The following is a 21,743-nucleotide window of genomic DNA, read 5'->3' as shown; positions in this document are numbered from 1 at the left end:
GATGGCAGAATAGAAGGACTGGAGCTCAACTTCTCTCCTAAAAACAACAAAATTCACAACTAAAGACTGAGCACTCTTCACCCAAATGGACTGGAAACCTTCAAAAAGATATCCTACTCCAGAAGAAAAAGAGGAGGACACATCAAGAGGTAGGAGGGGCAATTTCATGATATAAACAACCCCATACCTTCTGGGAAGGAAGCTCCACAGACTGGAAACTAACTAGTTCACAGAGACTCACCTACAGGAGTGACAGTTCTGAGCCACACATCAAACTCTCACATGTGGGGATCCGGCACAGGGAGAAAGAGCCCCAGAGCATCTGGCATTGAAGGCCAATGGGGCTTGTGCACAGGAGCTCCACGGGACTGGGGGAAACAGAGACCCCGTTCTTAAAAGGTGCACACAGATTATCACATGCACTGGGTCCCAGGACAAAGCAAAGTCTCCATGGGAATCTGAGTCAAACCTGACTGCAGTACTTGGAGGACATCCTGGGAAAACAGGGGTGAACATGGCTTGTTGTGAGGGAAGGACATTGAAAGCAAAACTCTCAGGAATATTCAGCAGCCATGCCTTTCACTGGAGGTGGCCATTTTGGGAAAATCTGGCCCCACCCATCAGTCAGCTGCTGAGAAGCCCCAGGGCAAACAAAAACCCAGGTGGGATCACAGCCCCGGCCCCTTGGTAAACAGGTTACCTAAAGACCCCCTCAGGCACACAGCTGCCTTTAATCCCATCCAGAGAATAAGCCCCACCCACCAGAGGGATTAGAATCAGCTCCCCCTCCAGTGGCAGGTATCAGCCCCTCCCATCAGGAAGCCTACAGTAAGCCCTCCATACCGACTTAAGCCACAGGGGGGCAGAAATCTGAAGTAAGAGAGGCTACAATTCTACTCTCTGTAAAAAGTCACCACACCAAAAACCTATAAAAATGAAAAGACAGAGAACTATAACTCAGATGAGGGAGAAAGGAAAAACCCCAGAAAATCAGCTAAGTGATGAGATTATTAGCCTCCAGGAAAAAGACGTTAGACTATTGATGCTGAAGATGATGCAAGACATTGGAAATAAACTGGACTAAAGATGGATAATTTACAGGAAACACTGAGCAAAGAGATACAAGATATAAAACTTAAGAAGAAGAGATGCAGAATACAATAAATGAAATAAAAAATTCACTAGAAGCAGCCAACAGCAGAATACAGGAAGCAGAAGAACAAATAAGCAAGGTGGAGGACAGATTAGTGGAAATCACGGATGCAGAACAGAAAAGAGAAAAAAGATTGAAAACAAATGAAGAGAGTCACAGAGAACTCTGGGACAACGTTAAACGCACCAACATCCGTATTACAGGGGTGCCAGAAGGAGAAGAGAGAGAGAAGGGGACAGAAAAAACATTCTAAGAGATAATAGCCGCAAACTTCCCTAACATGGGGAAGGAATCACTCACTCAAACCCAGGAAGCACAACGAGTACCCTATAAAATAAACCCAAGGAGGAACACCCCGAAACACATATTACTCAAACTGACCTAAATTAAAGGCAAAGAGAAAATCTTGAAAGCAGCTAGGGAAAAGAAACAAATGACATACAAGGGAACCCCGATAAGGTTATCAGCAGATTTTTCAGCAGAAACTCTGCAGGCCAGAAGGGAGTGGCATGATATACATAACATGATGAAAGGAAAAAACCTCCAACCAAGATTACGTTACCCAGCAAGGCTCTCATTCATATTTGCAGGAGAAATCAAAACCTTCACAGATAAGCAAAAGCTAAGAGAATTCAGCAACACTAAACAAGCCTTACAACATATACTAAAAGAACTTCTAAAGACAGAAAAGAAAAGGCCACAACAGGAAACAAAAATACCACAAATGACAAAGCTCACCAGTAAAGGTATATATACATTAAAGATACGAAATCATCCAAACAAAATTATGCCGCCCAAATCAGAGATTGTGAGAAGAGGAGGGTACAAATGCAGGACACTGGGGATACACTTGCAATTAAGAGACCAACAATCTCATAGATAGATAGATAGATAGATAGATAGATAGATAGATAGATAGATAGACTCATATCAAAACTGCAGAATAACTGCAAACCAAAAATCTACAATTGATACACAAAAAATTAAGAAAAATCAACTCAAATACAACACTAAAGATAGTCATGAAACCAGAAGAGGAGAGAACAAGAGAAGAAGGGAAGAAAAAAGAACAACAAAAACAAATCCAAAGCAATTAATAAAATGGCAGTAAGAACATACACGTCAATAATTACCCTAAATGTTAATGGACTAAATGCCCCAACCAAAAGACATAGACTGGTTGAATGCATACAAAAACATAGACTGGCTGAATGGATACATATATATGCTGTCTTCAAGAGACCCACTTAACTTCTAGGGACACATACAAAGTGAAAGTGAGAAACTGGAAGAAAATATTTCATGCAAACGGGGATCAAAAGAAAGCTGGAATAGCAATACTCATACCAGACAAAATAGACTTTAAAATTAAGAATATTTTAAGGGACAAGGAAAGTCACTACCTAATGATCAAAGGATCAATCCAAGAAGAAGATATAACAATTTTAAATATCTATGCACCCAACATAAGTTCACCACAAGGCAACTGCTAACACTTTCAAAGGAAAAATCGACAGTAACACAATCACAGTTGGGGATTTTAACACCCCACTTACAGCAATGGACGGACCATCCAGACAGAAAATCAATAAGGAAACACAGGCCCAGAATGAAGCATTAGACCAGATGGACTTAATAGATATTTATATGACATTGCATCCAAAAGCAACAGAATACACCTTCATCTCAAGTGCACATGGAACATTCTCTAAAATTGATCATATCCTGGACTACAAATCAAACCTTGGCAACTTTAAGGAAATTGAAATCATATCAAGTATCTTTTCTTTTTTTTTTTTTCTGTCTTTTGTTGTTGTTGTTGTTGTTGTTGTTGTTGTTGCTATTTCTTGGGCCGCTCCTGCGGCATATGGAGGTTCCCAGGCTAGGGGTCGAATTGGAGCTGTAGCCACCGGCCTACGCCAGAGCCACAGCAACTCGGGATCCAAGCCGCGTCTGCAACCTACACCACAGCTCACGGCAACGCCGGATCATTAACCCACTGACCAAGGGCAGGGACCGAACCCGCAACCTCATGGTTCCTAGTCGGATTCGTTAACCACTGCGCCACAATGGGAACTCCCCAAGTATCTTTTCTGACCACAAGGCTATATGACTGGAAATCAACAACAAGAAAAAAACTGCAAAAACCACAAACACGTGCAGACTAAACAACATGCTACTCAACAACCAATCGATCAAAGAAATGAAAGAGGAAATTAAAAAATACCTAGCAGCAAATGACAACAAAGATTCCACACTCCAAAACCTGTGGGATGCAGCAAAAGCCATTCTAAGAGGAAAGTTTATAGCAATACAAACCCACCTCAGGAAACAAGAAAAAGCTCAAATAAACAAGCTAACTTTACATCCAAAGCAGCTCAAGAGAGAAGAGCAGAAAAGACCCAAAGTTAGTAGAAGGAAAGAAATCATAAAGATCACAACAGAAATCAATGAAATAGAAGCCAAGACAACCAAAGAAAAGATCAATGAAATGAAAAGCTGGTTCTTTGAAAAGATCAACAAAATTGATAAACCCCTAGCCAGGCTTATCAAGCAAAAAAGACAGAGGACTCAAATCAATAAAATCAGAAATCAAAAAAGAGAAGTAACAACAGATATCACATAAATACAAAGGATCATAAGAGACTACTATATGCAACTGTATACACCAATAAAACGGAAAACCTAGAAGAAATGGACAAATTCTTAGAAAAGTACAATCTTCCAAGACTAAACCAAGATGAAATAGAAAAGATGAATGGACCCATCACAAGAACTGAAATTGAAACTGTGATTAAAAAACTTCCAACAAACAAAAGTCCAGGACCAGATGGCTTCACAGGCGAATTCTATCAAACATTTAGAGAATACCTATCACCTATCCTTCTGAAACTATTTCAAAAAATTGCAGAGGAAGGGATATTCCCAAACTCATTCTATGAGGCCACCATCACCCTGATACCAAAACCAGACAAAGATACCACAAAAAAAGAAAACTACAGGCCAATGTCACTGAGGAACATCGATGCAAAAATCCTCAACAAAATACTAGCAAACCAAATCCAACAATATATTGAAAGGATTGTACACCATGATCAAGTGGGATTTATCCCAGGGATGCAAGGGTTCTTCAATATCCACAAATCCATCAGTGTGATACACCACCTTAACAAACTGAAAAATAAAACCATATGATCCTCTCAATAGATGCAGAAAAAGCCTTTGACAAAATCTATCACCCATTTCTGATAAAAACCCTTCAGAAAGTGTGCATGGAGGGATCCTACCTCAACGTAATAAAGGCCATATACAGCAAACCCAGAGCTAACATCATTCTCAATGGTGAAAAGTTGAAAGAATTCCCACTGAGATCAGGAACAAGACAAGGATGTCCACTCTCACCACTACTCTTCAGCATAGTTCTGGAACTCCTAGCCACAGCAATCAGAGAAGTAAAAGAAATAAAAGAAATCCACATTGGAAACGAAGAAGGAAAACTATCATTATTTGCAGATGATATGATACTATACCTAGAGAATCCTAAAGACTCTACCAGAAAACTGTTAGAGCTCATTGATGAATTTGGCAAAGTCACAGTATACAAAATTAATACTCAGAAATTGACTGCATTTCTACATACTAACAATGAAAGATCAAAAAGAGAAATTAGGGAAGCAATCCCATTTACCATTGCATCCGAAAGAATAAAACATCTAGGAGGAAACCTACCTAAAGAGACAAACGACCTGTGCTCTGAAAACTATAAGCCACTGATGAAAGAAATCAAAGATGACACAAATAGATGGAAAGACATACCATGCTCTTGGATTGGAAGAGTTGATATTATCAAAATGATTGTACTACCCAAGGAAATCTACAGATTCAAAGCAATCCCTATCAAATTACCGAGGACATTTTCCACAGAACTCAAACACAATATTTTAAAGTTTGTTTGGAAGGACAAAAGACCCAGAATGGCCAAAGCCATCCTGAAAAAGAAAATGGAGCTGGAGGCATCAGGGTCCTGGACTTCAGACTATACCACAAAGCAACAATCATCACAACTGTATGGTACTGGCCCAAAGAGAGAAATATAGATCAGTGGAATAGGATAGAAAACCCAGTATTAAACCCACGCACCTACAGCCAACTAATCTATGACAATGGAAGCAAGAATATACAATGGAGAAAAGACAGCCTGTTCAATAAATGGTGCTGGGAAGACTGGACAGCCACATGGAAAAGAATGAAATTAGAACACTCCCTAACACCATACACAAAATAAACTCCAAATGGATTAAAGACCTAGATATAAGACCAGACACTATCAAACTCCTAGAGGAAAACATAGGCCAAACACTCTCCAACATAAATGACAGCAACATCTTCTCAGATCCACCTCTTAGAGTAATGACAGTAAAAACAAAAATAAACAAATGGGACCTAATCAAACTTAAAGTTTCTGCACAGCAAAGGAAACCCTAAACAAAATGAAAAGACAACCCACAGAATGGGAGAAAATCTTTGCAAATGAATTGACGGATGAGGGATTCATCTCCAAAATTTATAAACCCCTCCTACCACTTAATATCAAAAAAACAAACAACCCCGTCAAAAAATGGGCAGAAGATCTATACAGACCATTCTCTAAAGAAAATATATGGATGGGCAAAAAGCATATGAAAAGAGGTTCAACATCACTCATTATTAGAGAAATGCAAATCCAAACCACAATGAGGTACCACCTTATACCAGCCAGAATGGCCATCATCTAAAAGTCTATAAACAATAAGTGCTGGAGAGGGTGTGGAGAAAAAGGAACCCTGGGACACTGTTGGTGGGATTGTAAACTGGTGCAGCCACTATGGAAAACAGTATGGAGATTCCTCAGAAAACTAAAAATAGAACTGCCATTTGATCTAGCAATCCCACTCCTGGGCATCTATCCAGAGAAAACCAATACCATGATTTCCAAAGACACATGTACTCCGATGTTCATTGTAGCACTATTTTCAATACCCAAGACATGGAAACAACCTAAATGTCCATTGACAGAGGAGTGGATCAAGAAGAAGTGGTACATGTACACAATGGACTATTACTCAGCCATTAAAAGGAATGAAATACTGGCATTTTTATCAAATGCATGGTCCTAGAAATTATCATGGTAAGTGAAGTCAGTCAGACAATGAGACACCAGTATCAAATGCTTTCACTGACATGTGGAATCTGAAAAAAAAGGACAGACTGAACTTCTTTGCAGAACAGATGCTGACTCACAGATATTGAGAAACTTATGGTCTCTGGAGGAGATAGTTTGGGGGTTGGGGGAATGTGTTTGGGCTGTGGGATGGAAATCTTGTGAAATCAGATTGTTATGATCATTATACAACTACAGATGTGATAAATTCATTTGAGTAATACAAAAAAAAGTAAAAAAAAAAATATCAGGGTCTTGATGAAATAGAGAGTGAAAGGGACTGAGAAAATATCTGAAGAGAATACAGTTGAAAACTTCCAAAGAATAGAAAACACTTACTCAAGGCTGGGAAGTGCAGATTCCCATACAGGATAAACCCAAAGAGGAACACACTGAGAGACATAGTAATCCAGACACCAGCAACTTAAAACAATTTTGTATATAAATAAATTTATCTCAAGGGAAATGCAAAACAAAGGTACAATAAACACATACATAAAAAAGAAAAAGCTATCCAAATATAAAACTAAAGATAGTCATAAAGTCACAAAAGAAGAGAAAAAAATAGGAAAGGAAGAAAAAATTCCTGCAATAACAGATCCAAAACAATTAAGTGCAATAAGTACATACATGTTGATATTACCTTAAATGTAAATGGACTAAACGCTCCAACCAAGATACATAGACTAGCTGAATGAATAATAAAAAAAATAAGACGTATATATATGCTGTCTACAAGAAACCATTTCAGCTCTATAGACACATACAGACTGAAAATGGGGGGATGGAAGAAAAAATTCCATGTAAATGGAAATCAAAAGAAACCAGGAGTAGCAAAATTCATAACAGACAAAATAGACTTTAATATAAAGACTGCTATAAGAGACAAAGAAGGACACTAATAATCAAGGAATTAATCCAAGAAGAAGATACAATAATTGTAAATATATATGTACCCAACATAGGAGCAGCACAATGTACAAGGCAAATGCTAACAGCCATAAAAGGAGAAATCAACAGTAACATAATAATGATGGAGGACTTTTAACACCCCACTTACATTAATGAACAGACCATCCAGACAGAAAAATCGAGAAAGAAACACAGGTATTAAATGACACATTAGACCAAATAGAATATTTATAGAAATTATATTTATAGAACATTTCATCTGACAGCAGAATACACATTCTTCTCAAGTGTACATGGAACATTCTCCAGGATAGATACCATCCTGGGCAACAAACCAAGCCTCATTAAATTTAAGAAAACTGAAATCATATCAAGCGTTTTTTCTGACTAAGGTATGAAACCAGAAATCAACTACAAGAAAAAAACTGCAAAAGACACAAACATATGGAAGTTAAATAATATGTCACTAAACAATGAATGGATCACTGAAGGAATCAAAGAAGAAATAAAAAAAAAACTGGAGACAAATAACAATGAAAACACAAAAATCCAAAACCTATGGGATGCAGCAAACTAAGAGGAAAGTTTATAGCGAATAAATTTTATCTCCAAAAACAAGGAAAATCTCCAATAAACAACTCTACACCTAGAGCAACTGGAGAAAGAACAACAAACAAAGCCTAAAGTTAGTAGAAGGAAAGAAATCATAAAGATCAGAGTGGAAATAAATGACATAGAGACAAAGAAACAATAGAAAAAAATCAGTGAAACTAAAAAAAAAAAAAAGAACCAAAACAAAAACCCAAAACCAAAACAAAAAAACTTTCAAAATACAAAAGAGCACCTAATGGCTTCATAAGTGAGTTCTATCAAACATTTAGAAAAGAGTTAATACCTGTCCTTCTGAAACACTTCCAAAAAATTACAGAAGAATGAATACTCTCAAGCTCATTCTATGAGGCCACTATCACCTTGATACCAAAACCAAAGATACCTCAAATAAAGAAAATTATACCAATATCACTGATGAACACAGATGCAAAAATCCTCAACAAAATATAAGCAAACCAATTCTCACAGTATGGTAAAAGGGTAATATACCATTATCAAGTGGGATTTAACCCAGAGATGCAAGGATTCTTCAGTATCCGAAAATCAGTGTGATAAACCACACTAATGAATTAAAGAATAAAAAGTATATGATCATATCAATAGATGCAGAAAAAGCTTTTGAAAATATTCAACACTCATTTATGATAAAAACTATCCAGAAAGTGGGCATAGAGGGAACCTACCTTAACAAAGGCCATATATGACAAAGGCACATCTAACTTACTCAATGGTATATGATAATAAATATACCATGGTGAAAAGCTGAAAGCATTTCTTCTAAGATCAGGAATAAGACAAGATGTTCACTCTCATTGCTTTAGTTTTAGAAGTCCTAGCCAAGGCAATGAGAGAAGAAAAAAATAAAATAAATCAAATTGGAAAAGAAGAGGTAAACCTGTTGCTATTTGCAGATGATATACATAGAAAATCCAAAAGGTGCTACAAGAAACTACTAGAACTCATTAATGAATTCAGTAAAATTTCAGGATACAAAATTCTTATAGAGAAATCTCTTGTATTCCTATATACCAACAACAAAAGATCAGAAAGAGAAATTAAGAAACAACTCCATTTGCATTTGCAACAACATGGATGGACTTACTTCACGCAAGTCAGTCAGTCAAAGACAAATATCATATGATACCACTTAAATGTGGAATCTAATAAAAATGATACAAATAAATGATTTACAAAACAGAAACAAAGATTTCAAATATAAATTTAGGTCCAAAGGAGAAAACACTGTAGGATAAACAAGACATTTGGGATTAACATATAGTCACTATAATATACCCAAGAGATAAGTAACAAGGACCTTCTCTACAGCACCAGGAAATCTATTCGATACTCTGTAACAACCTATGTGGGAAAAGAATCTGAAAAAGATGGATATATCTATATGTATAACTAATTCAATTTGCTGTACACCTGAAACTTATACAATACTGCAAGTCAGTTATACTCCAATAAAATTAAAAAAAAAGAGAGAAAACCTACTCCATTTTCACTCAGCTGGGTGACATAAATCATCACATCATTCTTATACTTACCTAGTCACTAATTAAGCCTAGTGTGATATACAGTGGAAGTGTACTCACTGGGAAAATTTTATGTGTTCAGATCTCTGTTCTTTCTGAGATCTTCAGATATGTGAATCAGACTTCCATTATAAGGTTACAAATTGACTATCTTTATTGCTCTTCATTGTTAAAATTTAGCATATAATTATTATGTGTACACTTTTTTTTCGGTAATGCTATACTAAAAATAAAAATAATATTGAATCACAAGTGTGTGGCATTTCTGAAATATCTTTATGTAGATCATTTGGACTGGACAAGCCTGGGCCATGTAATGTAAGCTGGCAGTATGGGCTCACAGTTAATTTGACAGGGACACTTCTTCTAAAATCTGCAGTTGGAGGATCATTTCTTTTTAACCAGAAATGTGTGGCCAAAAGAATGTGTTGCTAATGCTTCTGTGTATTTAAGTTTTTATCCATACCCTTCTGTGTCATTGGTTTGGTGAACATCTAGGGTATCCTTCATATAAGCCCAACTTTGCTCCAGTATGTTTAGCCAGCTTTCAGAATCTCCTTCATAACCATGTTCATGGATCTGCTTTTTAGTCACACACTCCCATGATTCATGGTACTAAAGCCCTTCCAGTCAGTTAAGACATGCCCATATCAAGAGGGGAAGCTAGATGGCAAATACGTATCATCTTAGTAGCAATATCTTTATCCTAAAATCAAGTTTAACTCAGCATAACTTACTGGACTTAAATGGAATAAAGACTTGAGCGTGATTTTTTTTTATTAGACTAATTTTCCTATAAAGCTATCTGGTTTCCTGAACCATTTTCGACTGATAAAGAGAATGGGAGCACCAACCTTCGTATGATAGGCTAGGCCTTAACCCAGCTAGGTCTTTGTATTCTCTTGTTGAACAACAGCAATCCCAGAGAACATCAACATCAAACTATGACATTCAGTGACTATGATGGATGAAGACAAAAAACAAAACTGCTCTTGAATCAGGTCTAAATGTAGGCAAAACATGAACACTGTCCTAACCACAAAAATAACAGAACATCCCCTTCTGTCTAACATGAGTTGCCCATAGGTAAGATTTATTGAGATATCTAATTGTAAAACTTTTCCCACTCTTTGGAAAACCTGGTCAATAATGAATACTCACTATCTAGGATTATCCCCCAATTAGCAAGCAAAGCCAAAATCCTATAATAAGTTCTTTCTAATGCTCTCTTCTTGAGGTGCCTCACTGTTTTTCATGGTGAATATTCTCTCTTGCTGTAAGAAGTAACACAGTTGTTTAACTGGGGCATCCTCCTGGGGACTCTGATTGGAGGACATTGACACAACACTAAGTTTCTCTAGCTTAGTGACTCAGAACCTTTACTCACTTTGCCTGATCTCCTTCTTGCCCTCTACACCTAATTCCAGCATTACCTTAGGCCTAGATCATCTCTTAAATCTGTCACCTGCTTTGTTTCCATGCTGCCTCCACCTACATGTAATCTTTTCTGGCTCTTTTACTCAGGCACTAGATTATCTCAGCTTTGATTGCCTGTTTGCTCATCTACAGATGTCAAATGCATCATTCCTTAATAAAGCTGGTTAAATAAAGATTATTTCCATGAATAATAAAGTTAGACTAGGCAACTTCTATGCTCTTGCTTAGGTCAGACTGAATATATCTCTGAGTCTCATTTAATTGTATCCACAAAGACACATATTCTCAAGGTAAAAAAAAATAATCAAATAAAGAAGGCCAAATTGTATTTACTCTTTCAAGTGGTGAAGATGAAGAAAGCTTCAATTTTATTTGGAACTCATGTAGCTGGCTATGTAAAAAAAAAAACAGCATGATCTTATTATTTAAGTACAAACTTTCCACTCACAATGATTGAGATTTAATCCATACTATTTGGTTCATATTTATTTACAAATTTTCATTAACTTGATACTCTTCTTAAAATTCAATGTCCTAATTAAGAATTGCTGCAAAAGAAAGGCATATATGTCATGCATGGAATGCACTATAAATTATTGCTCTCAGTAACATATAAGCTATTATTTTGCAGACTGCTAAATTAAAGGAAATGGGGGTAAAGTAGAAAGAAGTCTCAGAAAGGTATAGGAGACATGTCTTCTTGTCACAACTCTATCACTGAGTTGATTAATCCAATCTTCAATTTTCCTATTTTTCAAATAAAATAATTTGGCAAGATTTCTAAAATGCTATATACTTTTATTTAACAAGCATTTCATAAAGTGGGCTATTCTTAGCCATGTACAAGTGTTCAAAAAATCATATGACTAATTACTAGGAAGAACTAGATTAATTCATAGCATACATCTCTTTCAATTTACTTCTCTAAGACAATGTTTGGTTAAGTGTTCTTTTGGTAATTCTTCTCCCCAAGGTTAAGGGTTGAAGATAAATACATGCATCTAGCAAACAGGAAACCAGGACATTCTAAGGATTTGCTTAAGGTCCAAATGATAGGATAGTATTTATAACTGGGTCTCTTGTTTCTCAATCTATCTATTTTTTTAAATCATCCATACACAGATATTCTGTCTTCCTTAAAATTTGTATTTTAAGTATGTATGTGGGTTCCTTTACATTATGTATTTCTGAGGAAAATAGTGTTATGTTTCTGAAGTTCACCATAGTTGAAATACAGAATCAAATCCTGGGGAACAGTTGTCTGCCAACATCCATTTATAAAGAGGAGAGTGAAGGAATTGTTCAGAGGGCTGGGACAACTCAGCTGCCTTGCAAAGCTCTTAACAAAGGTCAGATAGGCCTCCCAAATGATTTAGGATTAAGTTGAGGCACTAAATAGTCCCACAGAATTTTTCTCACTTCAATTAGAATATAAATGACAGAAGTTGAGTCACAGTAAAAATCTCATCATGTGTTCTATGCCCTTTTCTCTAGGATCCACAAAAGGCCCAGCTGAGACTGGAGAAAATTAAATTAGACAGTTAAAATTTAAAAACTTAGGACACTTTGATAACTTTATCCTTGTTTTCAACAAGAACAACTGCCCAATTCCTATTGTTTAAATATTTTAAAAGTAAAAATATTAAACTAGACTCCTGAGAAATTAAGTGGATCAACTGAATGAAAGGCTGTACATCCTGTAGTCTTCCTGCTTTCCCTTGAAACGAACTTTGAAGTTTTAGAGGTTTGCACAGGAAGGAGAAATAGTGAGAGGTAAGAGTAAAAGTAACAGAGAGAAGATATAACTTACCAATTCAGGATAAGAACATCCCACAAGCAATGCTATATACTAGAATTTGACAACTTAGATGAAAATTGACCAGGTCCTCAAAAAACACAAACTCACTCAGTATAAAATCAGTAATTTGTATAAGTCCATAGAAAAATTCAGTTCTTAATTTAAAACTTCCCCAAAGTTCCTACTGTGGCTCAGAGGGTTAAGAACTGGACATAGTCTCCCTGAGGATGCAGGTTTGATCCCTGGCCTCACTAGGTTTAAGGATCTGGCATTGCCACAAGCTGCAGTGTGGGCTGCAGATGTGGCTCAGATCCACTATTGCCATGGATGTGGTGTAGGTCTGCAGCTGTAGCTCCAACTCCACTCCTGGCCTGGGAACTTCCATATGCTGCAGGTGTGGCCATAAAAAAGAAGAAAAAAAAGATGAAAAGAAAGAAAAAATGTTCCCCTAACAAAATCTCCAGGCCCAGATGGTTTCTGGAGAGAACTACACCGAATGTTTAATGAATAACTAACACCAGTTCTACACAATCTCTTCCAAAAATTACAATAAGATGGAGAACTTTTCAAATCAATTTATAAAGCTAGATTACCTGATACTAAAAGCAGATGAAGACAGTACAAAAAAGAAAACTGTAGAATAAATATCCTTATGAATACAGATGCAAAAATCCTTAACAAAATGTTAGCAAATAGAATTCAGCCATATATAAAGAAGAATTACATGCTGTAATCAGGCGGAGCTAGTTAGAATGATGCAAAGTTATTTCAATATGTGAAAATCAAATAATATACTCTATCATATTAACAGAGTAAAGAAAAAAATCACATAATCATTATCAATTGATGCAGAAAATGCAATGCAAGATTCAACATGCATTCATGATAAAAACATGCAATACAAATGTACACGTAAGTTCACAAAGGAAGTGCGTAAGAATGTTCATGATAGCAAATACTTCCCAAATGGAAACTACCCCAGATACTTTTCAACAGTCAACTAAACTGTACTACATTCACATCAGCAGAGGTTGGTCAACTTTTTCTATAATGGATCAGATAGCAAATATTTTAGGTTTTGTAGTCAGTATAGTCTCCATCACAACTTTGCAAGTGTGAGTGTAGCTTGAAAACAGCCCTAGATAAAACATAAACAAATGAATGTGCAATAAAACTTTGACACTAAAACATGAATTTCATAAAAAGTTTGATGTATCCTGAAATAATATTCTTCTTTTCATTTTTTCAATCATTTAAAAATGTAAAAACCATTTTTATCTTATAGGTTATACAAATATAGGTGATGAGTTGGATTTGACTCATGGCTCATGTTATGTCCCACACTTGATGCAGAAGAATACTAGATAACATGAGAATGAAGAAAACTAAAATTAATGCAAAAATTGGGAAGAACATCATAAACATAATGTTGAGTGAATGAAAGTTGGATACAAAAGAGTGCATACCATATGTTTTCATTTATATAAAGTTCAAAAAAGGCAAAATTAACGTATGATGTCAGAAGTTAGAAAAGTGGTTATATTTGACTGAGGTGATTCAAAGGGGACATGTGGGGGCTTTGCGAATGTTGGTGATGTATCTTGGTATGGCTGCTGGCTATAATAGTGTGATTGCTTTGAAAAAGTTTATTGAACCGTGCCTTATGATTTGTGTAATATTCTGTTTTTGAATACTTTAATAAACATTTTAAAATGCCTATGATTTTTAATTTCCCTTTAATTTTTTTTAATCTGGGGAAAATGTTTTCTCCTTTCACTGAATAAAAACTCTGACAGCTCTGTGATTTTCTAGTCTCTTCAGGTAATAGATGGTCCTGTGCAAATTATAGCTTTGATTTGGAAATTATGATATATTAATCACAGATCCATCTTTGTTCAAGCTTCTCTCATCCCTGCTCCCAGGTATAGTCTGTAGAGAATCACTACCTGATTTTAAGCACTAGGGTGTTTTGTTTTTCTCCTTTATTTATCCCCCATTTCTTCACTTGCCAGTAATTCTTAAAGACCATATGGGTTGGCACAAAGAAAGAAGACAGAATGGAAGAGAAAGTCCTGATTTCACTGGTATTGTTGAACTATATTTTTTGGTTTTGGAATTGTCAGAAAAACTGACCTTTCTCTTATATGTGCTTTTCAGGGGTTCACAATCTCTCCTACTAGGGCACTCCAATTGCAATTCGGTTGATCTTGATAGATTCTATTTCTTGGCAGATGCTCTCCCTTCAATCTCTGGTTCTCCCATTGTTCTTGCCATATAGATTTTCTCTGTTGGTTCACAATAAACAATAGTGAATATTTTGTCCAAATCCATCCTGGAAGCACAGGCAAACCCAAAATATCATCTCTCCTTCACTCTGCATTCTGCTTGGCAGACCATCTGTTTCACTCTCCGGTCTGGCAGAAGTCAGAGACCAGTCCACTGTCCCCAAATTCACATAGTGGTTCTGTTACCACCAGAACTCTAGGCTTGAGGAAAGGAGACTTTTACTCATCCCTAATCCCTGTGTGTGTGACCATGTGTGCACTGGGAGGTGGGGGTGGTCAGTGGAGAGCTCATAAATGGTATGAGTATTCTCCAAAAGAAATCGCTATATAGATCCTTGCAACTCTCCAATTCCTGATCTTTTTTACATCTTCTTGATGCTAAGAATTTTTAAAAGTTGTACAACCAGTTCCTAGATGTCCCCTTTTAAACTCTATATTTAGGGTTATGTCATTGGATGCCACATTTGAAACTAATACTTGTACTTATACTAAATTTTCTCTTATGGAAGGAAAGTTGAGCTCAAAGAGGGTAGTCAATCCTAATTTTAGAAAGGAGTTAAGATAATTCAATTCTCAAATTGATTTCTAGAGCTATACCAAATTAAAATGTCAAGAATATTTGAGAATTCCCAACTTCAAGAAAACTAGTATTTTGAACATTCTAATTTGATGGATTAAAACATAATGATTATTTTGGAAATTATTACACATTGTATATATTTTCCATACTGCTAATAACTTTCTCATCATCCTACCCATTAATTAATCTTAAACTGTTATTATAGCCAAGCAGGACCCTATGGGGCCTTCCCAGACTAGACCTCCACCCATGTCACCTGCCTGCTTTTGTTTGTAGAAAAACTTTAGTCACAGAATAAATTTAATCAGAGAAGTGAGGAAATGCAGAAAGAAAAAAAGTCAAGCAAGACAAAATAATAATAGTTTAGCCATTCAACTAAGTCAAAGCCCTTTCTTTTGAACTGTTTTACAGATACAAAAACACCCACCAGGTGAAAGAAGTTAACTGTATGCTGCACAAGCAAGTAGACCATAGACAGGTTAGAACCAGGAGGTCCATGATGCTGATTCCCAATTACTTCACCACTGACCAATCAGAAGAATGTCTGTGAACTGATCACACCCTTCTCCTTGAATACTATAACACTCCTCACTACCCCCTCCCTGGGGGATACTCAGTTTTGATGGCATTAGCCTGCTGTGGCCCTCTTTTCCTGGAAAAGCAACAGAGGTATTCTTTACTTTACCCATAACTCTGTCTCTGGGTTTCTACTCAGCATTGGTGAACAGAGTCTGAGTTTCAGCAACATTATTGTTATCCATTTAACCATAACAGTTATCTTTCTCACATGAAGATTATGTTACTTCTGCCTTGACTGTGACTATCTTGACACTTTCCCACATGCTTCCAATTATGTTTTAGCCCAGTGTGTTTTTTATTGCTTCTAACCTATATTAGTTTTGTGTTACAGAAGTAATTTGTCCTTAATTGACTGACTTAGCACTCCATTATTAATCATCATTCTGCTGGTATAATGTCTCATTCTGTTTCACTGATTTCATTTTCCTTAAAATTTTTTCTATATACAAAACAAATATAATGGATTTTTTTCCATATTGGATTGCTTTTCCATCTTATATAATTCAGATTCTTTCCTCCATATTTCTTTATCTGAATTTTTACTAAGTTATCATTCCTATTTCTTTTCATCTTATCACATGGGATCAACTCTATACAAATCTTCCATTTGCCCAGGTATAAAATGGATAACTTGGTTTAGACTTTCTTTTCCTTATCTTGTATCTACTAGTATTTCTCTCAAAATACCTGGTATTGTAGGATCTTCCAGCTTATCTGGAACATGACAGCATAGGGGACTAGGATTTAACTAGGGATGTGAGCAACTGTTGGTAGAACAAGTCTCTAATATTTTTGATAATTGTGTTAAAAATCTTATATTGTCATTTATCGTACTATTCAAGGGCCTCTCATATTTCTGAAGGGGCAGATCATTTAGGATTCAACCTGAGAGAAGTATAAATTTAAATAGGGAAGAACAAATCTGACTCCACATTAGATCTGTTCCTTTTATTTTAACCTTACTTTAACCTTTGTGCTCTGTTGCCTGTGCTTAGTCATGCTCTGCACCTGTTGTAAAAGAATATTGCTTATAGCTTGAAATATGCAGGATAGCCTGACCATGGCCTGACCTGAAGAGAGAATAACAGGAGCTTCATGACCTGAGCATGACCTGACCTATGTGGACCACAACAAGAAAAAGGATACCAAGAAAATTGCAATAGCTAACCATGTCCCTTCCTTACCTTGCCTTTGGACTTTTGCTTTGCTGAAAGCTTTCAAGGAGTTTGGACTTTTTAAGGCATGAGTCACCTGTGTCCTTGTACGGCCCTGAAATAAAACTTTCTCTGCTCAAAACTCTGACGTTTTGGTATTGGTTGGCTTCACTGTGTGTCAGGCACACACAGACTTGCATTCAATAAGATAGATATTAGGAGATACACACACACACATGCTTGGGATTTGGCCTTATGTAACTGGTTAGTCTCTTCAAGGCTGTTTTCTTTACATCTGATGCTAGAGTTTAGGGTCTTTAGAGCAAGAAGTTGGGAAGAGAAGATGAATGTAAAGTAGGGAAGACCAAAAGCAAATTTGAACTCAAAAGCATAAAGTGAAACTCCATAAGAAAAGACTGAAATCCATGTCAATTTTTGTTGCCTCTAATGGGTGTTATGGGTGTCTTGCAGAAGCCAGGTTCTTCCTTACAGAACTAAACACACATATATAGCCCAGGAATCAGTGAAACTGAAGGAGCCTGCATGGAAAGATATAACAGCTGCAGCTTAGCTGTGCTTCCAACAATAAGATGAGTTGGCAAATCAGCAACAACACATTTGAGCTAAAAAATGGCTTCTGCTTTCTTTCTGCCTTCTAAATCTCCTAGGATCTCTTTCATGGAAGCAAAGAAAGGGATTCTGGGAAATCTAAGCAAGGAGAAAAAGGTACAAAGTTATCCTTGGATTTTCTTTTTAAATTATCCTTAAATAAAGTACAGCCTTGGCTGTAGGCCTTTATTTCTGATGGACACAATGAGAACCAAGTTTTATTTCCTATTTCATTCATTTCTCTCTTGAAGCCAACCAAGAAAGTGACAAAACCTAAGCCATAATGCTGTAAATTAAAGTCACATTTACACTGTCATGTGAAAATAAAGAGATAATAGTCATTATGATCTATCATAATCTGTATTTTGACTTGATGTTCAAACTTATACAGATTCACTCCATTAACAATTTTTTTTTCAGGGCTATCCATGATACTGGCAATACTAAAACTGTATTTTCTACAAGCAAAATGAAGCAAAAAGGAAGGTTTTAGCCAAACGTATTTTCACTGAGATTTTTTTTTCTCAGAAAATTTGTATAATCCTAAACAGCAAAGCCCTCATCAAAGTGCTTCCCTGAAATTACCTTGGCAACCAAAAGCACTTTTACTCAATGAAAAGCTTTAAAATGAGTCAGCTCTATTAGACAGGAACTTCAAAAGCCACAATTAACATCCAACTGTGAAGAACACAACAGTGAATTTTAAAAAAAGCAATTGGTGATGTGAAAACATCAGCAAAACTTTGTTAACGAAAAAAAAAAATACTGCCAAATGGCCAAACTGTAAAGAAATCCACGCACCCAATTAAGCCTATAGTTAAGGAACACTGATACTTCTGTCAAGAGCCAAGAACTTTTCCCCTGGCAAATTTACAAATTAAAAATCTAAACATACAAACTAAGCATCTTAAATCACCCAATGTTTTCTCTGCTTGCCAGATTTGGTAATTATGAGTTGTTAGCTGAATATGCACAGAAAATAAGACAATTTAAGAACCTAACTTTAGCTTCAATCTTGATCTTGTGATTACGATGCTTGTATATACAGTGTTTGCATACTCTTTAACTTAGTGCTATAAAACTATGAAACTATTTTCTATCTATTTAAAGCAGTCCATATTCTGTTCTCCACATTTTAATGCCACAGCCAAGTCATTTCAAAGCATGTGAAATTTCCCAAGATAGGGCCCTGAGCCTTTGTTTTCTTATCTGTAAAATTGGGATAGTAAGACCTGTATGTCATTATCTCACAAGACTTTTTTTAGTTCTCCAAAGTGATATTTTTAAAAACTGCTATGTAAAAATGAAAAGTAAATCATTATGGTTAAGCCTAGACTAAAAAGGTTATTTGAACCTTTATCTAGAACAACAAAGCTTTTTAAGAAGCAGTTATCTCTCTTCTGAGAATGAAGATATGAATTTACATTTTCAGAAGCTCAGTTGAACTAGTAAATGAAATACTCAGAAATAGGTGGGAATGAACTGAAAACATTAATTTTCTGGTGATCAACCCATACATTAAAAGGGAATGAGACCTTACTCTATAAAATCAGCTTGTTGAATTTAGGTCATTCACCTATTTATCAGTGTGGGAATGGTATATTATTCTGACTCCTCTTAAACTTTGGTTAAGATGAATTGTTACAGTTATAGGCTTTTAGATTATCCTCCTAAATAGGTCAACGTGACTGAGCTAGCTAGCTCTCTGTGTTTGTTCCAGTGATAGTGAAAATAAAGTTCTTCTTTTACAGAGTAGAATGATGGCTCAGCAATTCCTGAGAAAGGTAACTGAGATCAACTATTAGAGTATAGTTTTTAAAAGATTAAAAACCATGGCTGATATTAAGACATAAGATGAATATGTCAACAATTTTATTATCAACTGGATTTAATTAATTCTTTTTGATGGAACTAACAAGAAATTCAAACTGGTTTAACTGTTTCCAAGAAAAAAACAAAAGTCCTAATTTGTAGTGTCAATTTTTGTAGTCCACATACTCCAAGCATTGCTGATTTTAAGTTAGCATTGAGAAGCCAATAAGCTTTTAAAATTCTCAAATATTAAATAATTGGTTCATATGAGCCAGTCTGAGTTGGCACTAGCATACCTCTGTCATAGATAAATGCGTAATTTAATAAAAGAATGTTAGGGTAAGGTATATAGGTTATTAATCTGGTAACATCTCAAAGGGAATTAATTTTTAGAATTACTTTTCCACCAGACAGGAATTATTTGCTTCTCTGCTGAACAAAATCTGTAAGTTAACCTCTGCCCTACTAGAGTTGTAAAATAGCCCAGTCAATAGAGTCAAGCTCAGCATTTCACTGAAAGAAGACCTAATTTCTTTCTTCTTTTCCAAGTTATGAATAATATTTTTTCACAGAACATATTATCAAATCTATAATGAATTAATATTCTGCTGGATCAATTAAAAAATATGAAGTTTCCTCACTAGCCTACGAGGTGCCCAAAGGTAGAAAATCTTTTTAGTCTTTGTTCTCTAGCCCTCAGCAAGTACTCAGGAATCTCTAGGCTCTCAATTTTCAATACATGTGTGGTAAATTGATGAGTATAATTTTATATGGGAAAAGTAGAAGTTAATATCTCAAGATGGACAATCTCTTCATTTTTCTCCCTCCTTTTTAGATTCCTGCCAAGAAATATGACTGAGGACAATTAAGGGCAATAAGTATACTCTGGCTTAAAGGGAAATTTTAAAGGCAATGAAAACAAACATTTTAAAGGCAGTAAAAAACATGGGATGAATGGTGGAAATGGAGAGGTCATAAATAATACAGCAATTTAAACTTATTAAGACAGTTCTTTGAACTTTTACCTTAATTTTTCTTGAGTATAATGCAGATTTAAATTAAAATAGAAATTATCATTTTTTATTTTTATTAAAGTATAGCTGATTTACAATGCTCCTTCAATTTCTGCTGTATAGCAAAGTGACCCAACCATACATACACACACATTTTTTTTTTCATGCTATCTTCCACCATGTTCTAACCCAAGAAACGGCACAATTCCCTGTGCTATACAGTAGAACCCCATGACTTACAGTTCACATCACCAACCCCCAAATCCCTGCCCGTTCCATTCTCTCCTGCCCCCAGCAAAAACAAGTCTAATCTCCAAGTCCACGATCTCTGTTATGTAGATAGATCATCTGTGCATATGTTAGACTCCATATATAAGTGGTATCATAGGGTACTTTTCTTTCTCTTACTTCCCTAGTATGCGAATCCCTAGTTCTATCAATGTTGCTGCAAATGGCACTGTTTTGTCATTTTTTATGGCTAAATAATATTTCATGAGCATATATATATGTGTGTGTGTGTGTATACATATGTATATATTCTATTTGTGTATATGGAATATACATATCTTCTTAATCCATTCATCTGTTGATGGACATTTGGGTTGTATCCATATCTTGGCTATTGTGAGTAATGCTGCAGTGAAGTTAGGGATGCATATATCTTTTTGAATGAATGATATATGCCCAGAAGTGGGATTTCTGGGTCACAGGCTAGCTCTATATTTAGTTTTCTGAGGAACTGACATACTTTTCCCATGGTGGTTGTACCAATTTACATTCCCACCAATAGTGAAGGATGGTTCCCTTTTCTCCACATGCATTTGTTCTTGTTGACTTATTAATGATGGCCATTCTGACTAGTGGAAGGTGGTAACTCATTCTAGTTTTGATTTGAAATTCTCTAATAATTAGTGATGTTGAGCATTTTTCCATGTGCCTATTAGCCATCCATATTATTTAGCTCTTCTGTCCGTTTTTCAATTGGGTTGTTTTTTTGTTGTTGAGTTGTGCAAGTTATTTGTATACTTTGGAGATTAAGGCTTTGTCTGTTACATCATTTG

General features: G+C 35.8%; 1 long non-coding RNA gene across 2 annotated transcripts in view; it reads right to left on the bottom strand.

Annotated features, from left to right (window-relative positions):
- LOC146397544 (uncharacterized) overlaps positions 1-21,743 on the bottom strand; it is a 134,772-nt gene that overhangs the window by 98,132 nt on the left and 14,897 nt on the right. For both annotated transcript variants that reach the window (XR_014824209.1, XR_014824210.1), the window contains exon 2: positions 14,784-14,935. This is a non-coding gene — a long non-coding RNA (uncharacterized LOC146397544). The remainder of the gene's footprint in view (positions 1-14,783; positions 14,936-21,743) is intronic.

Source organism: Sus scrofa, chromosome 13, assembly GCF_054392235.1.
Source record: "Sus scrofa isolate SSC_HxYL_T2T_F1_AM1 chromosome 13, Sscrofa_HxYL_maternal_Yorkshire_Landrace_v2.0, whole genome shotgun sequence".
NCBI classification, from domain to species: Eukaryota; Metazoa; Chordata; class Mammalia; order Artiodactyla; family Suidae; genus Sus; species Sus scrofa.
Note: the sequence above shows the minus strand (reverse complement) of the source record. Positions and strands in the feature narration are given on the sequence as shown.